The 20,759-nt window shown below is 44.1% G+C and overlaps 1 long non-coding RNA gene across 1 annotated transcript in view; it reads left to right on the forward strand.

The window, feature by feature from the left end:
• The window catches only part of LOC132343333 (uncharacterized), a 103,654-nt gene extending 87,188 nt beyond the window's left edge, over positions 1-16,466 (forward strand). The window contains exon 4 of the long non-coding RNA XR_009492096.1: positions 14,699-16,466. This is a non-coding gene — a long non-coding RNA (uncharacterized lncRNA). The remainder of the gene's footprint in view (positions 1-14,698) is intronic.
• Positions 16,467-20,759: the final 4,293 nt, after the last annotated feature.

Below are 20,759 nucleotides of genomic sequence, written 5' to 3' on the forward strand. Positions count from 1 at the left end.
AGACATTTTCTGAACATTCTTCCAGTCCTTGGGGGAGCTTACTGCTTAATAACAATGAGGCCTGATCCTCCAGGAATAGATTTTATTTTTTTAAATTTAATTGTATTAAATTAATGTTATTGGAGTATAGTTGCTTTACAGTGTTGTATTAGTGTCTGCTGCTGTTGCTGCTGCTAAGTCACTTCAGTCATGTCCAACTCTGTGTGACCCCATAGATGGCAGCCTACCAGGCTCCTCTGTCCCTGGGATTCTCCAAGCAAGAATACTAGAGTGGCTTGCCATTTCCTTCTCCAATGCATGCATGCTAAGTCACTTCAGTCATGTCCGACTCTGTGCGACCCTATGGACAGCAGCCCACCAAGGCTCCTCTGTCCACAGGATTCTCTAGGCAAGAATACTGGAGTGGGTTGCCATGTCCTTCTCCATGTATTAGTGTCTGGGCAACGGCACCCAACTCCAGCACTCTTGCCTGGAAAATCCCATGGATGGAGGAGCCTGGTGGGCTGCTGTCTATGGGGTTGCACAGAGTTGGACACGACTGAGAGAGTTCACTTTCACTTTTCACTTTCATGCATTGGAGAAGGAAATGGCAACCCACTCCAGTGTTCTTGACAGGGTGGGCTGCCGTCTATGGGGTCGCACAGAGTCAGACACGACTGAAGCGACTTAGCAGCAGCAGCAGTACAGCAAAATGAATCAGACATGCATATACATATATCGCCTCCCTTTTGGACTTCCTTCCCATTCATGTCACCACAGAGCATTGAGTAGAGTCCCCTGTGCTATACAATAGGCTCTCATTAGTTTCTATTTTATATATAGTATCAATAATGTATATATGTCAATCCCAAACTCCCAATTCCTCCCAGCTTCTCCTGCTGTTCCCCCTTGGTATTTTTGTTCCCTGTCTCTGTCTCTTAGGCATTGATTTTAGATGCTGAAGCTTCCTTGTCTAGTTTCCAGTGACTGTTGTAAATGGGAAGGTGGTGGGCAGATAATAGCCAGTCAAAGGCTGTGATTTCAGTAGTCACTGGTTTTGAAGGACTGGGCCATTAAATAAGCTAAGTTGGGGTTGATGACATGTTGAGGAGGAAATCCATGTGACCCGGGTGGGTAGGGGGGGTGGTTTCTAATCAGCAGATTAGCACATCCTAGAGACTGATGTGAGGTCTCTAACCAAAACCCCAGGAGTTATGGAAAAGGGAGGAGGCAAGGACAAAGAAAGGTGCCGAACTGTAAGGGAGTTAGAGAGGGGAAGGGAGAAGAGAGGGGAAGGGAAAGGAGACGCAAGAGAACAGTCATGAACTGGCAGCTACAAAGTACTGTCTCAGAGTCTGAGAAACTTTTCAAAGTAGCTCAATCTCTCAGATACTTGTATATTAATTAGATAAGGTGCTCATTTACAAGCCTTCTAGTTCCTTCTGGGGACACCTATGTTACAGTTTATTTTGAGCTCCCACAGTCCAAAATAAGGTCAGGAAAGAGATAACAAAGGGTATAGGAGAGGAAACAATTACTTCTACCCTCTTAGATTCTGCAACTTACATCTGCAAATTAAACTGAAAAAGAGTAACCAAAGAAAAGGCCTGTGCATTTTATTTGATGCTAATGTTGACATGTACATAAGGAGTTCACAGAAAAGAAATGAAGTTCCAAAGAGGCAGTTAGACTCAGAAGTTTATATACCATTTTAACAAAGGGTGATTAATTGTGAAGACATGACTTGACAAAGATAAGGTGTTTGGGCTTCTAGGAGTGGTAAACTATGAGAAGATAAATATTTGGTGGGGTAGGGTGGAAGGCTTGCTCATTGGAAGAAAAGCTATGGCCAATCTAGACAGCATATTAAAAAGCAGAGACATTACTTGCTGAGCAAGAGCTGAATAGTCAAAGCTATGGTTTCTCCAGTAGTCATGTAAGGATGTAAGAGTTGGACTATAAAGAAAGGTGAGTGTCGAAGAATTGATGCTTTTGAACTATGGTGTTGGAGAAGACTCTTGAGAGTCCCTTGGACTGTAAGGAGATGCAACCAGTCCATCCTAAAGGAGATCAGTCCTGAATATTCATTGGAGGACTGATACTGAAGCTGAAACTCCAATACTTTGGCCACCTGATGTGAAGAACAGACTCATTGGAAAAGACCCTGATGCTGGGAAAGATTGAAAGCAGAAGGAGAAGGGGACAACAGAGGATGAAATGGTTGGATGGCATCACTGACTCAAAAGACATGAGCTTCAGCAAGCTCTGGGGGTTGGTGATACACAGGGAAGCCTGGCGTGCTGCAGTCCATGGGGTTGCAAAGAGCTGGACACAACTGAGCGACTGAACTTAACTGAACTGAACTAGGGGACATTAGGAGTTATTTAGTAAGCTTCTGTTTGTGCTTGACACATCCCAGAGCTATCTCTGCTCATAAAGATTGTTCTTGGGATGTCCCTGTTACTCCAGTGGTTAAGATTCTGCCTTGCAATGCAGGGGACATGGGTTTGATCCCTGGTCTGGGAATTAAGATTACCACATGACACAGGGCAATTAAGCCTGTGCGCCACAACTACAGAGCCCACAAGCTGCAACAAGAGATCCCACCTGATGTAGTGAAGACCCCATGTGCTGCAGATGCTTTGCCATCTGAGCCACAAGCGAGGCACAGAAAGATACACCCATTTAAATGCAGAGTTCCAAAAAATAGCAAGGAGAGATAAGAAAGCCTTCCTCAGCAATCAATGCAAAGAAATAGAGGAAAACAATAGAATGGGAAAGACTAGAGATCTCTTCAAAAAAATTAGAGATACCAAGGGAACATTTCATGCAAAGATGGGCTCGATAAAGGACAGAAATAGCATGGACCTAACAGAAGTAGAAGATATTAAGAAGAGGTGGCAAGAATACACAGAAGAACTGTACAGAAAAGATCTTCACTACCCAGATAATCACGACGGTGTGATCACTGACCTAGAGTCAGACATCCTGGAATGTGAAGTCAAGTGGGCCTTAGGAGCATCATACAAACAAAGCTAGTGGAGGTGACAGAATTCCAGTTGAGCTATTTCAAATCCTAAAAGATAATGCTGTGAAAGTTTGTTGTGCCAGCAAATTGGGAAAACTCAGGAGTGACCACAGGACTGGAAAAGGTCAGTTTTCATTCCAATCCTAAAGAAAGGCAATGCCAAAGAATGCTCAAACTACTGCACAATTGCACTCATCTCACACGCTAGTAAAGTAATGCTCAAAATTCCCCAAGCCAGTCTTCAGCAATACGTGAACCGTGAACTTCCAGATGTTCAAGCTGGCTTTAGAAAAGGCAGAGGAACCAGAGATCAAATTGCCAACATCCACTGGATCATGGAAAAAGCAAGAGAGTTCCAGAAAAGCATCTATTTCTGCTTTATGGACTATGTCAAAGCCTTTGACTGTGTGGATCACAATAAACTGTGGAAGATTCTTCAAGAGATAGGAATACCAGACCACTTGACCTGCCTCTTGAGAAACCTGTATGCAGGTCAGGAAGCAACAGTTAGAACTGGACATGGAACAACAGACTGATTCCAAATAGGAAAAGGAGTACGTCAAGGCTGTATATTGTCACCCTGCTTATTTAACTTATATGCAGAGTACATCATAAGAAATGCTGCGCTGGAAGAAGCACAAGCTGGAATCAAGATTGCTGGGAGATATATCAATAACCTGAGATATGCAGATGACACCATCCTTATGGCAGAAAGTGAAGAAGAACTAAAGAGCCTCCTAATGATGGTGAAAGAGGAGAATGAAAAAGTTGGCTTAAAGCTCAACATTCAGAAAAATAAGATCATGGCATTCGGTCCCACCACCAGATACAAAGAGCTGACTCATTTGAAAAGACACTGATGCTGGGAACATTTGAGCAGGAGGAGAACGGGATGACAGAGGATGAGATGGTTGGAAGGCATCACTGACTCAATGGACATGAGTCTGAGCAAACTCAGGGAGTCTGTAATGGACAGGGAGGCCTGGCGTGCTGCGGTTCATGGGGTCGCAAAGAGTCGGACACGACTGAGCGACTGAACTGAACTGTGCTGCAGGGATCTGAGTTGACACAGTCAAATAAATACATAAATAAATGTGTTTGTGTGTTTTTTTTTTTAAAGGATTGTTCTCTTTGTGATGTGAGAGGTGGGCACCTTCAGTAAGGAAAAACTATGCCCTTGTTTTAGACAGATTGGGTAAGGTTAGGAAGCTTTTCCAGTGTTTGCAATTTCTCAATTTCCTTTAGCTCAAAATAATCTTTACATCAAAGTGGCACATGTTGGGCCAGCATATTCTGATCCCCTTCTAGGAAGAATGCCTGGCAGCAGAAGTAGTGTTACAGTGGGCAGAAGATAGTCCTGAAGTAAAAACTGATAGATACAAGAATGGTATACAGGGCAGCATAACCACATGCTGCTGATTGTCAAAAGACTCAGTCTCTGGTCATGGAGAAGATAATACTTGAAAATCTTTAAAAATAGGGTAAATATTATTTTTAAAAATTTTCCTATGACTTTGGATCAAGGTTGATATATTGGGTTGGCCAAAAATTTCATTCAGGTTTTTTGTAACACCTACGGAAAAACCTGAACAATTTTTTGTCCAACCTAAGACAGCCAAAACAGCAAAAGTGCCACCCATCCATCTGTCCACCCATCCATCTGTCCATCCATCCATATGTCCATCCATTCATCCATCCTAATCAAGTATGTGCCAGGAGCCATACAATGCAGGCTAGACACTAGAGACACAGAAATGTCCATGCTCCACATACACAGAAACTCATGGTCTTGCACAGGAGAAAGACACATGCATGAATAATTCCACTGAAACTCGATTAGTGATATGATCTAGTTAGCAACCAAATATGCCAGAAGAGCTGAGTGTGGGTGTTATCCCACAGGTGTGGCAAATGGTTCTTGCCATCACTGGGGATACAGAGCTGGGCATGGCATTCCTTCTCTTGTCTGGATGCTGGATGAAATCCTAAAGTGGCTTACTAGTTTTGTCTAAGGAAGATGGTGCTCTGTTTCTCGAAGCAACTAGTGAACTGGGGCTGCTGCTGCAGCTCAGCCAGCACCTGAGTTTAAGAACTGCTGACTTAGGGGCCCTGGGAAGACTCTTACCAGCAGGTGTGTTTACAATAAAAGACAGAGTGATGTTAATTCAGTTTAGCAATAATAATTTCTTAGTGAGGAGGGGCTGAAAATTAATGTTGAAACCAAATACCACACCTGCAGTTAATTTGAGGTGTTGTGCATGCGTGTGTGTGTGTGTGTGTGTGTGTGTGTGTGTGTGTACATATGCACCCTCAGGCACCTAGTGTCTGGATATAGAAACATATATGCATAAACATACATTATGAAGATGTGTCTAAGCTTATGTCAACCTATTAGGAAACCAAATATAAATGTGTATCCTTGAAATAACTTTTTAAAAAGAGCATGGGTTCACTTTTCTTAAACATTTTTTTCATTAAAATTTTGAAATTCAAAGAAGGAAGATTAAGTATAGCTATCATTCACCAAAGGACTACTATGATCCAGATTCATTTATATTTATGACTTTCTGAAATAGGTACTGCTTATCTTACTGTAAAGACAAACAGAGCCTTAAAGGAGATTACATTTAGTACTTTGCTCACCCAATTAGTAATTACCAAAGATGCACCTTGAGCTCAGCTTATCTGATTTGGGGTTCATTCCCCTTTTTATCACATTATGCTGCTTCCTCCTACTGAGGAGAAATAACTTCAACCAAAGGCTGTTAACTCCCTAGGCCTTTAGGATCCTGGTACCCAGAATGGGTAGACCTTGGAGGCCTTGCAGAACAGACCTGAATGAAGCGGCACCTACAGAAGGGCTGACTTCCATGAAGCACCCTCATGTGCAGGCAGAGAAGAGCATCCACAACGAGTAAGCCACTGGTCCACCCCAGCTTGTTGCTGAGCCGGGTGAGCGCAGCATAAAGCCAACCAGGCCAGCAGCCAGGCCTCATGGAGTGTTGCTGTGCCAGACCCTTTGAACATGGAGTTTTAAAAATGACTTCTCTGCTCTGAGGTCCATGTATGATTTGAAGAGAAGGACAATTTTAAGTCAAATCAAGCTTCCATGAAAACACATGCCCAAGAACCCACAGATACTTAAGGAAGAAGAAAACTTGTCTTCTAAGAAAACAGACACATAGGATGGGGTTAACTGTGTTCCAGAAGATCATTTGGCCTACCAAGGACTTCCTATGGCATAATAACAATCTCCTCTGCTGCTGCTGCTGCTAAGTCGATTCAGTCATGTCCAACTCTGTGCGACCCCATAGACGGCAGCCCACCAGGCTCCCCCGTCCCTGGGATTCTCCAGGCAAGAACACTGGAGTGGGTTGCCATTTTCTTCTCCAATGCATGAAAGTGAAACGTGAAAGTGAAGTTGCTCAGTCGTGCCCAACTCTTAGCGACCCCATGAACTGCAGCCTACCAGGCTCCTCCGTCCATGGGATTTTCCAGGCAAGAGTACTGGAGTGGGTTGCCATTGCCTTCTCCAACAATCTCCTCTCCTCTAGTAGTTTTCAAATATGACCTGGAGAGCAGACAGGCTTTCTCGGCTCTCCTACAGGAGTCTTGCCATTTGGTAATGGAAGGCTTACACTTTGACCAAGAATGTTAGTCACTCAGTTGTGTCTGACTCTTTGTGACCCCATGGACTATAGCCCGCCAGGTTCCTCTGTCCATGAAATTCTCCAGGCAAGAATACTAAAGTGGATAGCCATTCCCTTCTCCAGGGTATCTTCCTGACCCAGGGATTGAACTGAGGTCTTTTGCCTTGCAGGTGGATTCTTTACCATCTGAGCCATCAGGAAAGCCTTTGATCAAGAGAGACCTGCTAACTCTAGCCACACAGTTTTTCAAGTTCAAGGGGATTCAACAAAAAGTCAGGGGAAGAATCTGATCTTGGACCACTTGATGGTGGAGAGGTTGTTTGTTAATGATCTTCAGGAGCAGAACATGTGTCACTGGAAGGGCACGGAGAGTAAGGTGTCGCGTTTTGAGGTCAGAGATAGGCATGAAGGATGACCAAGGAGCTTGGCCTCCATGACTGGAAACAGCCAGTCAGAGAGGAATAAGAAGAGTGCATGTCATGCAGATGAGGGTCACCCCTGACCTGCAACCTCCTGACCCCACCCCTTCCTTGTGTCCTTACAACAAAGTTCACGTGTTCCTGGAATCTCACCAAGTCATCTCAGTCACCCTCCTGTCCCTAGGAGAGCTCACCTTCCTCTCTTATTATGCAGAGCTGCTACTTCACTCCTCCACAGGGGTCCTTAGCACATGTGACCTGATCTTGTATCTATTCCGGTTTGTGTCCTATCATCTTTACTAGATTATAGAATGAGAGTCGAGGTCTTTCTTACCAAATCATTTCTTTTTTTAAAATTGGGATATAGTTGCTTTACAATGTTAGTTTTTGCTGTACAATGAAGTGGATACACACACACACACACACACACACACACACACACATATATATATATATATATATATATATATATATATATATATATATATGTATGTATGTATATCCCCTCTTGGGTCTCTCTCCCTCCCTCCCACCCCACCCTGTATCCACCTAGGTCACTACAGAACACGGAGCTGAGCTTCCTGTGCTTACAGCAGGTTTACACGTGGTGGTGCACATACATCAATCCCAATCTCCCAGGTCATCCCATCCACCCCCTAGCCCTGTGTCCACAAGTCTCTTCCCTTGGTCTGTGTCTCTATTCCTGCCCTGCAAATAGGTTCATCTGTACCATTTTTCTATATTCCACACATATGCATTAATATATGGTATTTGTTTTTCTCTTTCTGATTTACTTCACTCTGTATGATAGACTCTAGGTCCATCCATGTCTATCCAAATGACCAATCTTGTTCCTTTTCATGGCTGAGTAATATTCCACTGTGTATCTGCACCATATTTTATCCATTCATCTGTTGACAGACATTTGGGTTGCTTTCATGTCATGGCTATTGTAAATAGTGCTGCAAGGAACATTGGGCACATGTGTTTTAGTTCTATTTTACCAACTTATTTCCCATGACACTCAACACAAAAGCTGGTTTTTGTCTTTTTATACCTAGAGCAGAACACAGCTGTGCAATGGAATGAAAGAATCCTAGGGACTCAAAAGAGCTCTTGGTGACTGAGTGAGTGATGTGCTGACCCACCGAACATGGAGGGAACTAGCAATCCTGTTGGCTTCTGTAAAATGGGATAAGGCTCAGGCTTTGCCCCAGGTCTTCATAGAATCACTGACCCTCACATCTCCACAGCTGCAGGTTTCTCAACTGGGGAACCTGTGATGACAGAGACCCTCCCGGGGAGCAGCCTCATCTGGTATTTGGGCACACAGAGGTCCAGGGCTCTAGGCTTAGCACCTCAGCAGCAGGCCAGGCTTGGGGTTGGTTCCTCCTCAAACCTGAACCTCTGGTCCAGTGACTGAGTACTCAGTCATCTGCCTCGTTCTCTGTCCTGTTCTCCAGTTTCCAAATAGATGCAGACCCTGGACCTGAACACCACTCCCCTTGAGCTGGCTTTGGACCTCCCTGGAACCTCTCTCCTGCTTCCTTGTGCTTCTCTGAACATATCTGATGAATTTATTAGCCACTGTCTCTTCCCTGTCGGTCACCTTGCCCTTGCTCAGGTACAGCTCCTAACCTAGGCACTGGATTTGGACCAAAGGGCCACACATCCTTCTCTAGAAGAGTAGCTCTTATCCTAACTCCCTGTTCTGATTCTACACCTTCATCTGGTTGACTGGGCCAACACTTGATCCCTGGTCCTTCTCAGTGTGAGGTGGAAGGAAAATAGCATTTTGGAGATCACCTGACCAGAGCTCAAGATTCCACCTGGGTAGACCTTGGAAGAGTTATTTGACTTCCTTGAACCTTGTATCCTCTACTGTAAGAATGTGGACTTTTAGATTTACCCAAAGGGTGATGGTGACAGTTAGATGAGATATTCTGAATTCAGAATTAAGCATGGTGCTTATCATGGAAAGGACTCAACCAAGACTCACTTCTCCTTTGCTTGCTCACCTGATTATTTTTCCCATCACCAGTTATGATGGAGTCAAACTCAACATTTCCTAAAACCCTCCATTTGCTTAACATACATTCTTAACTATTCCAGAATACTGCCATTAGAGTGACATTTGCATTAGATTCACAAGCAGGGGGGTTATGTATAAAAGTTGAATTTTTTGACTAGAAGGGATTTTCTTGTTGGCAGCATATTTTCAGTATTTAATTTCATGATTTAACTGATCTTTGCTTCCATCCCTAAACTGTGAACTTTGGGGCAGGTGATGTTCCTGGCTGAGGCATCCTTGGGTATGGGGAGGAAGTAGGTGGCAGTGGGAGAGGTGGTCAGGGTTTCGGATTGGGAGGCAAGCCTAGCAGGTGAACAGATGCTCCATTTGCCTGGACTTGTCCTGCCACCATGGTGTCTGGATGTGATGGGCAGAAATAAAAGGAAACCTCCTGAAAGATGCCAACCCTGGCAGCCGGCAAGATGAAGCCAGGGCACTGTGAAGATCCTTGGCATGCTCTCAAGGCAGGGGTGGTAGTGCCAGCATTAATCATAAATAATAAAAGGCCAGAATCTTCCATGAGCTCTAAAGAGTGAGAATCTGGAACTTTGCTCTATTTTTAATACCAACTTTCTCCCAACCTTGCTCTCCTCTCATATATAAAGATGACCTCAAGTGCAAAAATATGATTCCACTAAAGTGGAAGAGAGTCAAAGAATTTCTAGATGATTAGGCTTGGGAATTTTTTTCCCGTTTCTGCTACAGTGAAATAGATATTGGCAAATAGTGAAACCTGCGGGGAATCAAACCGAGTATGGAAGAGCCTGGTCAGTTATAATTAGAAGAATTACATCATTCTCCTTTTCCCAAAGAGCAAGAGAGTGTTATTTAAAGGGCCAGTGAGACACATGCAAACAGCTTTGACTCAGCAACAGTCGAGAGCCCCCTTATAAATGACTGTACATTTTGCCAAAAAGTAATTAAAGCTCTAATTTTTTTCTCTAATGCACCTAGACCTGGTTGATATAAGGTGGTTATATGTCAACAACAAATTGCATCCATGTTTTATCTGCAGTTTTTATTGAGCCTTTATGTATTGATGACGAAGATGATTAGTCTTTTAGGGAAAAATTAGATAAGTACATTTAAATCGAATGCATATAAAAAGACCTGTTCATTTCTCCTGGCTCTGATGAAGGCAGTAGGAATGTAATTTCCTTTTGTATAAACAGCTTGGTTGCATTCAGTTGTATTAGACAGACAGGGATTGAGCACCAACCCCACGCTGGCCTCCTGCTGACAGGGGAGGGTGGAGGACTCAGGGCTGGGCGGGGAGATGCAGGCTGTCTAGCTAAACAGTCAAGGGCATTGACTTCCAGGACAGATTGGACTCCAAACTTCTCCCAGCTCCTTTCTGACCTCATGACCTTGTCAGACCTTAAGTAGCCATAGGGGTGTCAGACCTTACACAGGACTGGGAAAAAGACTCTTGGAGGGGACAAACAGAACCTTGTGTGCACCAGGACCCAGGAGAAAGGAGCAGTGACCCCACAACAGACGACCCAGACTTGCCTGGGAGTGTCCAGGAGTCTCCAGTGGAGGCGTGGGTTGGTGGTGGCCTGTTGCAGGGTTGGGAGCAGTGAGTGTAGAATTACATGCATGGAATCTCTGAAGGAGGTTGCCATTATCACCTCCACCACAGTTTGGCCCCAGGCAAATAGCAAGGAGGGAACACAGCTCCACCCATCAACAGGAAATTGGATTAAAGATTTACTGAGCATGGTCCCACCCATCAGAACAAGACCCAGTTTCCCGCTCAGTTAGTCTCTCCCAACAGGAAGCTACCATAAGCCTCTTATCTTTCCCCATCAGAGGGCAGACAGATTGAAAACCACAATCACAGAAAACTAACCAATCTGATCACACAGACCGCAGCCTTTTCTAATTCAACGGAACTAAGCCATACCATGTGGGGCCACCCAAGACAGATGGGTCATGGTGGAGAGTTCTGACAGAATGTGGTCCACTGGAGAAGGGAATGCAAACCACTTCAGTATTCTTGCCTTGAGAACCCCATGAACAGTAGGAAAAGGCAAAAAGATAGGACACTGAAAGAGGAACTACCCAGGTCGGTAGGTGCCCAATATGCTACTGGAAATCAGTGGAGAAATAACTCCAGAAAGAATGAAGGGATGGAGCCAAAGCAAAAACAACACAACAACAACATCCAGTTGTGGATGTGACAGGTGATGGAAGCAAGGTCCAATGCTGTAAAGAGCAATATTGCATAGGAACCTGGAATGTTAGGTCCATGAATCAGGGTAAATTGGAAGTGGTCAAACAGGAGATGGCAAGAATGAATGTCAACATTCTAGGAATCAGCAAATTAAAATGGACTGGAATGGGTGAATTTAACTCAGATGACCAGTATATCTACTACTGTGGGCAAGGATCCCTTAGAAGAAATGTAGTAGTCATCACAGTCAACAAAAGAGTCTGAAATGCAGAACTTGGATGCAATCTCAAAAATGACAGAATGATCTCTGTTCATTTCCAAGGCAAACTATTCAATATCACAGTAATCCAAGTCTATGCCCCAACCAGTAATGCTGAAGAAGCTGAAGTTGAATGGTTCTATGAAGACCTACAAGACTTTTTAGAACTAACACCCAAAAAAGATGTCCTTTTCATTATGGGGGACTGGAATGCAAAAGTAGGAAGTCAAGAAATACCTGGAGTAACAGGCAAATTTGGCCTTGGAGTACAGAATGAAGCAGGGCAGAGGCTAATAGAGTTTTCCCAAGAGAACACACTGGTCATAGCAAACACCCTCTTCGAACAACACAAGAGAAGACTCTACACATGGACATCATCAGATGGTAAACACCAAAATCAGATTGATTATATTCTTTACAGCCAAAGATGGAGAAGCTCTATACAGTCAGCAAAAATAAGACTGGGAGCTGATTGTGGCTCAGATCATGAACTCCTTATTGCCAAATTCAGATGTATTTTTGAAGAAAGTAGGGAAAACCACTAGACCATTCAGGTATGACCTAAATCAAATCCCTTATAATTATACAGTGGAAGTGACAAATAGATTCAAGGGATTAGATCTGATACACAGAGTTCCTGAAGAAATATGGACAGAGGTTCATGACATTGTACAGGAAGCAGGAATCAAGACCATCCCCAGGAAAAAGAAATGTGAAAAATCAAAATGGCTGTCTGAGGAGGCCTTAAAAATAGCTGTGAAAAGAAGAGAAGCAAAAAGCAATGAAAAAAGGAAAGATCTACCCATTTGAACGCAGAGTTCCAAAGAATAGCAAGGAGAGATAAGAAAGCCTTCTCCAGTGATAAGTGCAAAGAAATAGAGGAAAACAATAGAACGAGAAAGACTAGAGATCTCTTCAAGAAAATTAGATATACCAAGGGAACACTTCATGAAAGATGGGCTCAATAAAGGACAGAAATCGCATGGACCTAGCAGAAGCAGAAGATATTAAGAAGAGGTGGCAAGAATACACAGAAGAACTGTACAAAAAAGATCTTCACTATCTAGATAATTATGATGGTGTGATCACCCACCTAGAGCCAGACATCCTGGAATGTGAAGTCAAGTGGGCCTTAGGAAGCATCTCTATGAACAAAACTAGTGGAGGTGGCAGAATTCCAGTTGAGCTGTTTCAAATCCTGAAAGATGATGCTGTGAAAGTGCTGCACTCAATATGCCAGCAAATTTGGAAAAATTAGCAGTGGCCACAGGACTGGAAAATTTTCATTCCAATCCCAAAGAAAGGCAATGCCAAAGAATGTTCAAACTACCACTCAATTGCACTCATCTCACACACTAGTAAAGTAATGCTCAAAATTCTCCAAGCCAGGCTTCAGCAATATGTGAACTGTGAACTTCTAGATGTTCAAGTTGGTTTTAGAAAAGGCAGAGGAACCAGAAATCAAATTTCCAGCATCAAATGGATCATGGAAAAAGCAAGAGAGTTCCAGAAAAACATCTATTTCTGCTTTATTGACTATGTCAAAGCCTTTGATTGTGCGGATCACCACAAACTGTGGAAAATTCTAAAAGAGATGGGAATACCAGAACACCTGACCTGCCTCCTCAGAAATCTGTATACAAGTCAGAAAGCAACAGTTAGAACTGGACATGAAACAACAGATTGGTTCCAAATTGGGAAAGGAGTACATCAAGGCTGTATATTGTCACCCTGCTTATATAACTTATATGTAGAGTACATCCGTAGAAGGCAATGGCACCCCACTGCAGTCCTCTTGCCTGGAAAATCCCATGGATGGAGGAGCCTGGTGGGCTGAAATCCATGGGGTCGCTAAGGGTCGGACATGACTGAACGACTTCACTTTCACTTTTCAGTTTCATGCATTTGGAATAGGAAATGGCAACCCACTCCAGTGTTCTTGCCTGGAGAATCCCAGGGACGGGGGAGCCTGGTGAGCTGCCGTCTATGGGGTCCCACAGAGTTGGACACGACTGAAGTGACTTAGCAGCAGCAGCAGCAGAGTACATCATGAGAAATGCTGGGCTGAAGGAAGCACAAGCTGGAATCAAGATTGCTGGGAGAAATACCAATAACCTCAGATATGCAGATGACACCACCCTTACGGCAGAAAGTGAAGAAGAACTAAAGAATCTCTTGATGAAAGTGAAAAAGGAGAGTGAAAAAGTTGTCTTAAAACTAAACATTCAGAAAACGAAGATCATGGCATCTGGTCCCATCACTTTACGGCGAATAGATGGGGAAACAGTGGAAACAGTGGCAGACTTTATTTTTCTGGGCTCCAAAATCACTGAAGATGGTGATTGCAGCCATGAAATTAAAAGACGCTTGCTCCTTGGAAGAAAAGTTATGACCAATCTAGACAGCATATTAAAAAGCAAAGACATTACTTTGCCAACAAAAGTCCATCTAGTCAAGGCTATGGTTTTTTCCAGTGGTCATGTATGGATGTAACAGTTGGACTATAAAGAAAGCTGAGTGCCGAAGAATTGATGCTTTTGAACTGTAGTGTTGGAGAAGACTCTTGAGAGTCCCTTGGACTGCAAAGAGATCAGTCCTGGGTGTTCATTGGAAGGACTGATGTTGAAGCTGAAATTCCAATACTTTGGCTACCTAATGTGAAGAACTGATGCATTTGAAAAAACCCTAATGTTGGGAAAGATTGAAGGTGGGAGGAGAAGGGGACGACAGAGGATGAGATGGTTGGATGGCATCACTGACTCAATGGACATGAGTATGAGTAGTCTCTGGGCATTTGTGATGGACAGGGAGGCCTGGCATGCTGCAGTCCATGGGGTCACAAAGAGTCAGACATGACTAAGTGACTGAACTGAACTGACCTGTTAACCTCTCCCAACCCACTGTATGTAGTAATTCTACTGCATACAAAGGAGTTCAATACCAAGAACACATTCATAAATCCAGTTCATTTGTAAGTCCAACAAGGTTAGCCTAGGTACCCAACTATCAGGATCAGCTATATACTACTGTGTTGTAATAGGTTTATAATACTGTTCACACAAATAATACACACAAAGAAACACACAAAAATAAAAATAATGTTTTTAATCTTACAGTACAATTCCTTGAAAACTACAGTAATACAGTACAACAGCTGGCTTACAGGAACTGGCAAGAAGGACAAGTAAGAAGAGTTCCTGATGGAGTTGAGAGAGGAGGTGAGAGATGGTAGAACTGAAGAATCGGCAGCAATAGGAGATGGAGGGCAAGCTGCCATTTCACTGACGCCTGACGCTGGTGGCACGGGTTCTGATTCCTTGCTGGATTTAATTCTATCTACCCTCCTGAATGAGATGATGTAGAGTCTGGGTAGTAGCTATTTTTTTCTCATACAGATGACACGGTAGCACTGGATTGCTTTGTGAACAGCTGCTGCAACCTTTGTGTAGCCTTCTATGTTCAAGGCCTGTGCCTCAAAAGCTAAAAGCACCCCCACAAATACAGAAAATCCCCTTCCTTCTCCTGCATCGTGAATCCCTTTAGCTCTTCAGTTACTTCTTCTTTGTCATATCTCTCTTCCTCCTTTCTCTAGGCACATTTGGATTTTTAAAAGTTTCCAACTTGAAGGCTTACATGTAGGGGACTTACTGTATTTGCAAAGCAGGAATAAACATAATGCCTAGATTAGATCCAGCTGTTTTTTGGTTGCAATCTTTTGGATTTTCTGTATATAAAATCATGCCATCTGCAAATAGAGACAATTTTACTTCCTCTTTTCCAATTCCGATATGTTTTATTTCTTTTTCTTGCCGGATTGCTCTAATTAGGACTTCCCTATCATGTTAAAGAGGCGTGGTGAGAGTGGGCACACTTTGTCTTGCTCCTGAACTTAGAGGAAAAGCTTTCAATCTCTCTTCATTGAGTATGATGTTAGTTGTGGGCTTGTCCCAGTAATATATGACCTTTACTTTGTTGAGATAACGTAGTATCTTAATATGTTGAGATAACACAATGGACACTGGGTCCGTTTTGGAGAAGGCCCCTAGGGTGAAGGTGAGTATGCAAACCGGACATTACAATATAACACAGTAAGTACTATAGTAATACTACTCTCTGTCACAGAAGGACCACTGTGGGCTTAGGAATTAACGCTCAGTTGCCTGGACTCAGCACTGAGTTGTGTTCTAAAGGAGGAAGAAGAGACTCAGGTGAGCAAAGCATCATAGATACAGGGGATAACGTGAGCAAAAGTGAGGCGCAAAGCACCACAGGGGATGCGAGGAGATGACCAGTGGTGCTGGCCCACAGTTCCCCTGGGTGCTGCGAAATGACCACAAAGAAGAGCAGTGGGAGGGGGGCAAACAGACGGCCAGAGTGGGGCCAGGTGAGCAGGACAGAGTGACAGAGCAACAAGAACGTAAGCTACAAACATCTGTCTGTCTGACACTTTCAAGGTTCAGAGGTTTTGATAGAAAGTGAAGTTGCATGATAAAGACAAGAAGGAGGCTTCATATTTGCAACAATATGGATGCAACTAGAGATTTTCATACCAAGAAAGAGAAAGACAAATCCCATATGATATCACTTACATGTGGGATCTAAAATACGGCACAGATGAACCTATCTATAAAACAGTAACAGCCTCACAGACAGAGAGAACGGATTTCTAGTCCCCAAGGAGGGGCCGGGAGGAGGAGGGAAGTGTGGGTTTAGCAGATGTAAACTATTATATATAGGATGAATAAACAACAAGGTCCTACTGTGTAGCACAAGGAACTCTATTCAATATCCCGGATAAACTGCAATGGAAAAGAATATGTACCAGAAAAAGAACGTCTGTATGTGTGTAACGAAAAAGTCGCTTTGCTATACAGCAGACATTGGCACAGCATTGTAAATCAATTATACTTCGATTAAAAAAAAAAAAAAAAAGAAGTAGGAGGCTTTGGTATTCTTGAATTTTTCGACACAGAGCTGTGTTTACAAGGCCTGTATGATCGTGAAATGATTCTTTAATTTACTAGAAGTTGGCAAAAATGGGGCCACAGTTGATGTCTCAACAGAGAGATGCATGGACCAGGCAGGGACCAGGAGGTAAGAGGGAAATGCATACAATATCTTCCGGGTCTTAGGCAAAGTGACAGGGCTGGGGGTCTGTGTTAGGTCTTCCCAGCTGGGCAGGGGAGATGGCCTGTCTTCCGAGGAATCAAAGGGAGAATGGGGTAGTGAATAATGGGGGTGGGGGTTCAGACTGTGACCTCCCCTGTATCTGTAAGTGGATGGAACATCCTTCAGGCCCAAAGACATGCTGTATGAGAGGCCATTGGGCTGCCTGCAGTGTGGGAGACGTAGGTTCGATCCCTGGGTTGGGAAGATCCCCTGCAGCAGGGCATGGCAACCCACTCCAATATTCTCGCCTGGAGAATCCATGGATAGCAGAGCCTGGTGGGTTACAGTCCATGAGGTTGCAAAGAGACTAAGCACACACTCACTGGTCTTAAGGTATCAGAAATTCTCAAAGAAGTTATATGCGTACATGGGAATACTATATAATTTCTATGTAAATATGATCCGAATGGGAACAGGTATATTATTATATGTGAAACGGATCGCCAGTCCAGGTTTGATGCATGAGACAGGGTACTCGGGACTGGTGCACTGGGATGACCCAGAGGGATGGGATGGGGAAGGAGGTGGGAGGGGGGTTCAGGATGGGGAACACATGTACACCTGTGACAGATTCATGTCAATGTATGACAAAACCAATACAATATTGTAAAGTAAAGCAAAACAAAACAAAAAGTACACACACAAAAAATATTAAGAAGTTATATGTATATGCATTAGTAATACCTGAAATTAAAACAGCTTTGACAAAGGGCTGCTGCTACTGCTGCTGCTAAGTCACTCAGTCATGTCCGACTCTGTGCGACACCATAGATGGCAGCCCACCAGGATCCCTGTCTCTGGGATTCTCCAGGCAAGAACATTGGAATGGGTTGCCATCTCCTTCTCCAATGAATGAAAGTGAAAAGTGGAAGTGAAGTCGCTCAGTCATGTCCGACTCTTAGCGACCCCATGGACTGCAGCCCACCAGGCTCCTCTGTCCATGGGATTTTCCGGGCAAGAGTACTGGAGTGGGGTGCCATTGCCTTCTCCACGACAAAGGGCAGTATGTGCATATCTTTTGATCAGTATCTACCCACAACAGGGAAAAAGAAACATAGCTGTGGTAGGCAGCCTTGAAAAATGGTCTCCAATGAGCCCTACCTCCTGGAAATCACACTTCTGTATAATCTTATCCCCAAGAGTGTGGGTTGTACTAGTGGCTTCCTTTAATGTGTGGGACATGGGAAAACTAAGATGTCAATCCTGAAGCCAGGCTATACAAGAATGTGACTCCCCTCTCCCTCTGTCTCTAAAGTCAGCTACCATGTTGAGATGCCCCTGTGGCAAAGAATGCAGGGTGGCCTCCTGCCATCACCAGTGGTAAACTGAGGTCCTCTAGCCAACAGCCCATTAGTAACTGTTCTGGTCAGGTCACTAGATGACGTCAGCCCCATCTGACGCCTTGGCTGCAGCCTGTAAGAGACCTTGAGCCGGAGGACCCAGCCAAGTCACACCTGGACGCCTGACTCACAGAAATGGTGAGATTAAAATGTATCATTGGGACTTCCCTGCTGGTCCACTGGTTAAGAATCTGCCTTGCAATGCAGGGATCCTAGGTTTGATCCCCACTCGGGGAACTAAGACCCCACGTGCTGCAGAACAACTAAGCTTGATCCACAGCTACTGAGCCTTGTGCTCTAGAGCCTGCAATGAGAAATCGCTAATGAGGCAATAAAGATCCTGCATGCAGCCAAATAAATAACTTAAAAAACCACAAGTGCCTGGAATAAATCTTTAAAAATAAATAAATAAAAACCAAATGAAGTTACTATTATAAGCTGCTAAGTTTGGGGGCAATTTGTTATGTAGCATAGATAACTAATTCAGGGACTAACATTAATTGAGTATTATCATATTAATGCATACTTTATTTTGTTCCTTAACTTCTAAGAGGGCTGCATGTTTAAGAACACATAATATTTAAGAAACTTGCCAAAGATTCCTCAGCCAGAAAGTAGCAAACAAAGATTCAAACCAGGACTGCTGGCTCCCAATGCATATGCCAAGTCAAAAGGAAAGCATTCTCTCAAATGAAAGGTTGTCTGGAGGAATCAAGAACCTCTTAGACATGAGTCTGAGGCCTGCCTGCCCCCAAGTATCTCTCCTACTTCTTCTTTTTGAAAAGCATTATTTTCCCCTTTCTCTATCACTTTTAATTATTTTTGACTGCGCCGGGCCTTCATTGCTGCGAGCGGGCTTCCTAGCCTCGAGCTTTCTCTAGTTGCATAGTTGTGGCTACTCTCTAGCTGTGGTGCTTGAGCATTAAGGTGGCTTCTCTTATTGCAGAGCATGGGCCTAGGGCGCACGGGCTCAGTAGTTGAGGCACACGCTTAGTTGCCCCGCTGCATGCGGAATCTTCCCTGACCAGGGATTGAACCAATGTCCCCTGCATTGGCAAGGAGATACTTTACCACTGATGGTAAAGTCCCACTCCTGCTTCTTTTTCATTCTATCAATCCCATGAGCCACTTTGAGTTAAAGTCTTACCCCTCAAAACAGGTACCATAGAGACTGTGGAACTTGATTCCAGGCAAATGTCATCACCTCATTTTCACCTTGGTAGAAAACGGTAAACAGTGAAGCTCTGAACAGAGAAAGGGCAAGAAAACAGCCTATGCCATGTGGGATGCTGGCTCAGAGGAGGCATATGGGGAGGTGACAGGCCTATACCATGTGGGATGCTGGTTCAGAGGAGGCATATGGGGAGGTGACAGGGTGAGGTAAGAGGCCCCTTATGTGGGCCAGAGCTGTTTTGAAAGTACTGGGGACAGGGTAGAGTGGGTGGTGAGGTTGGTTTCTTGCCCAGAGAAATAAGAAGGTAGGTGAAAGGGATCACGGATAAAGACAATCTCTAACATGATTTAACCTCTGGCTGGAACTCTGAAAACAGTAAGTTTGAGAAGTTTTCTCAAATTGAGTAGGAATCAAACACAGGCTCTAAGTGTGGAAAGGGACCCTGGCTGCATCCAATCAAAAGGGGTTTTCATTTCCTTGCATTCTGCTCCAGCATTGCACCTAACTCACCAGGGGAAACGAAGCAGGTACAACACAGATGCAGGCTGGTTATCCAAATGCTAGGATGCTGTTGAGGGCGCCAGACTCTGAGAGGCTTCGAGCTGGAAAAGAGCCACTGGTCAATTTAGTCTATGTTGTTACAGGAATTGCCTCTGAAACAGCGGTTCCCAAACTTTCTGGCACTAGGTACTATTTTCATGGAAGACAATCTTTCCAGGGACCGGGATGCGGGGGTGGTTTGGGGATGATTCTCATAAGGAGCATGCAACCTGGATCCCTAACTTGTGCAGTTCACAGTAGGGTTCATGCTCCTGTGAGGACTTACTGCTACCATTGATCTGACAGGAAGCAGAGCTCAGGCGGTAAAGTGAGTGATGGAGAGCAGCTGTAAATACAGATGACGCTTCACTCACTTGCCAGCCACTCAGCTCCTGCTGTGCGGTTTAGTTCAGTCACTCAGCCACGTCCAACTCTTTGCAATCCCATGGACTGCAGCACGCCAGGCCTCCCTGTCCATCACCAATTCCCGGAGCTTACCCAAACTCACATCCATTGAGTCGGTGATGCCATCCAACCATCTCATCCTCTGTCATCCCCTTCTCCACCTTCAATCTTTCCCAGCATCAGGGTCTTTTCAAATGAGTCAGGTCTTTGCATCAGGTGGCCAAAGTATTGAAATTTCAGTTTCAGCATGAGTCCTTCCAATGAACACCCAGGACTAATCTGTTTAGGGTGGAGGGGTTGGATCTCTTTGCAGTCCAAGGGACTCTCAAGAGTCCTCTCCAACACCACAGTTCGAAAGCATCAATTCTTCAGCGCTCAGCTTTCTTTATAGTCCAACTCTCACATCCATACATGACTACTGAAGAAACCATAGCTTTGACTAGATGGACCTTTGCTGGGAAAGTAATGTCTCTTTTTAATATGCTGTCTAGGTTGGTCATAACTTTCCTTCCAAGGACAAGCATCATTTAGTTTCATGGCTGCTGTGCA

Source organism: Bos taurus, chromosome 21 (assembly GCF_002263795.3).
Source record: "Bos taurus isolate L1 Dominette 01449 registration number 42190680 breed Hereford chromosome 21, ARS-UCD2.0, whole genome shotgun sequence".
NCBI classification, from domain to species: Eukaryota; Metazoa; Chordata; class Mammalia; order Artiodactyla; family Bovidae; genus Bos; species Bos taurus.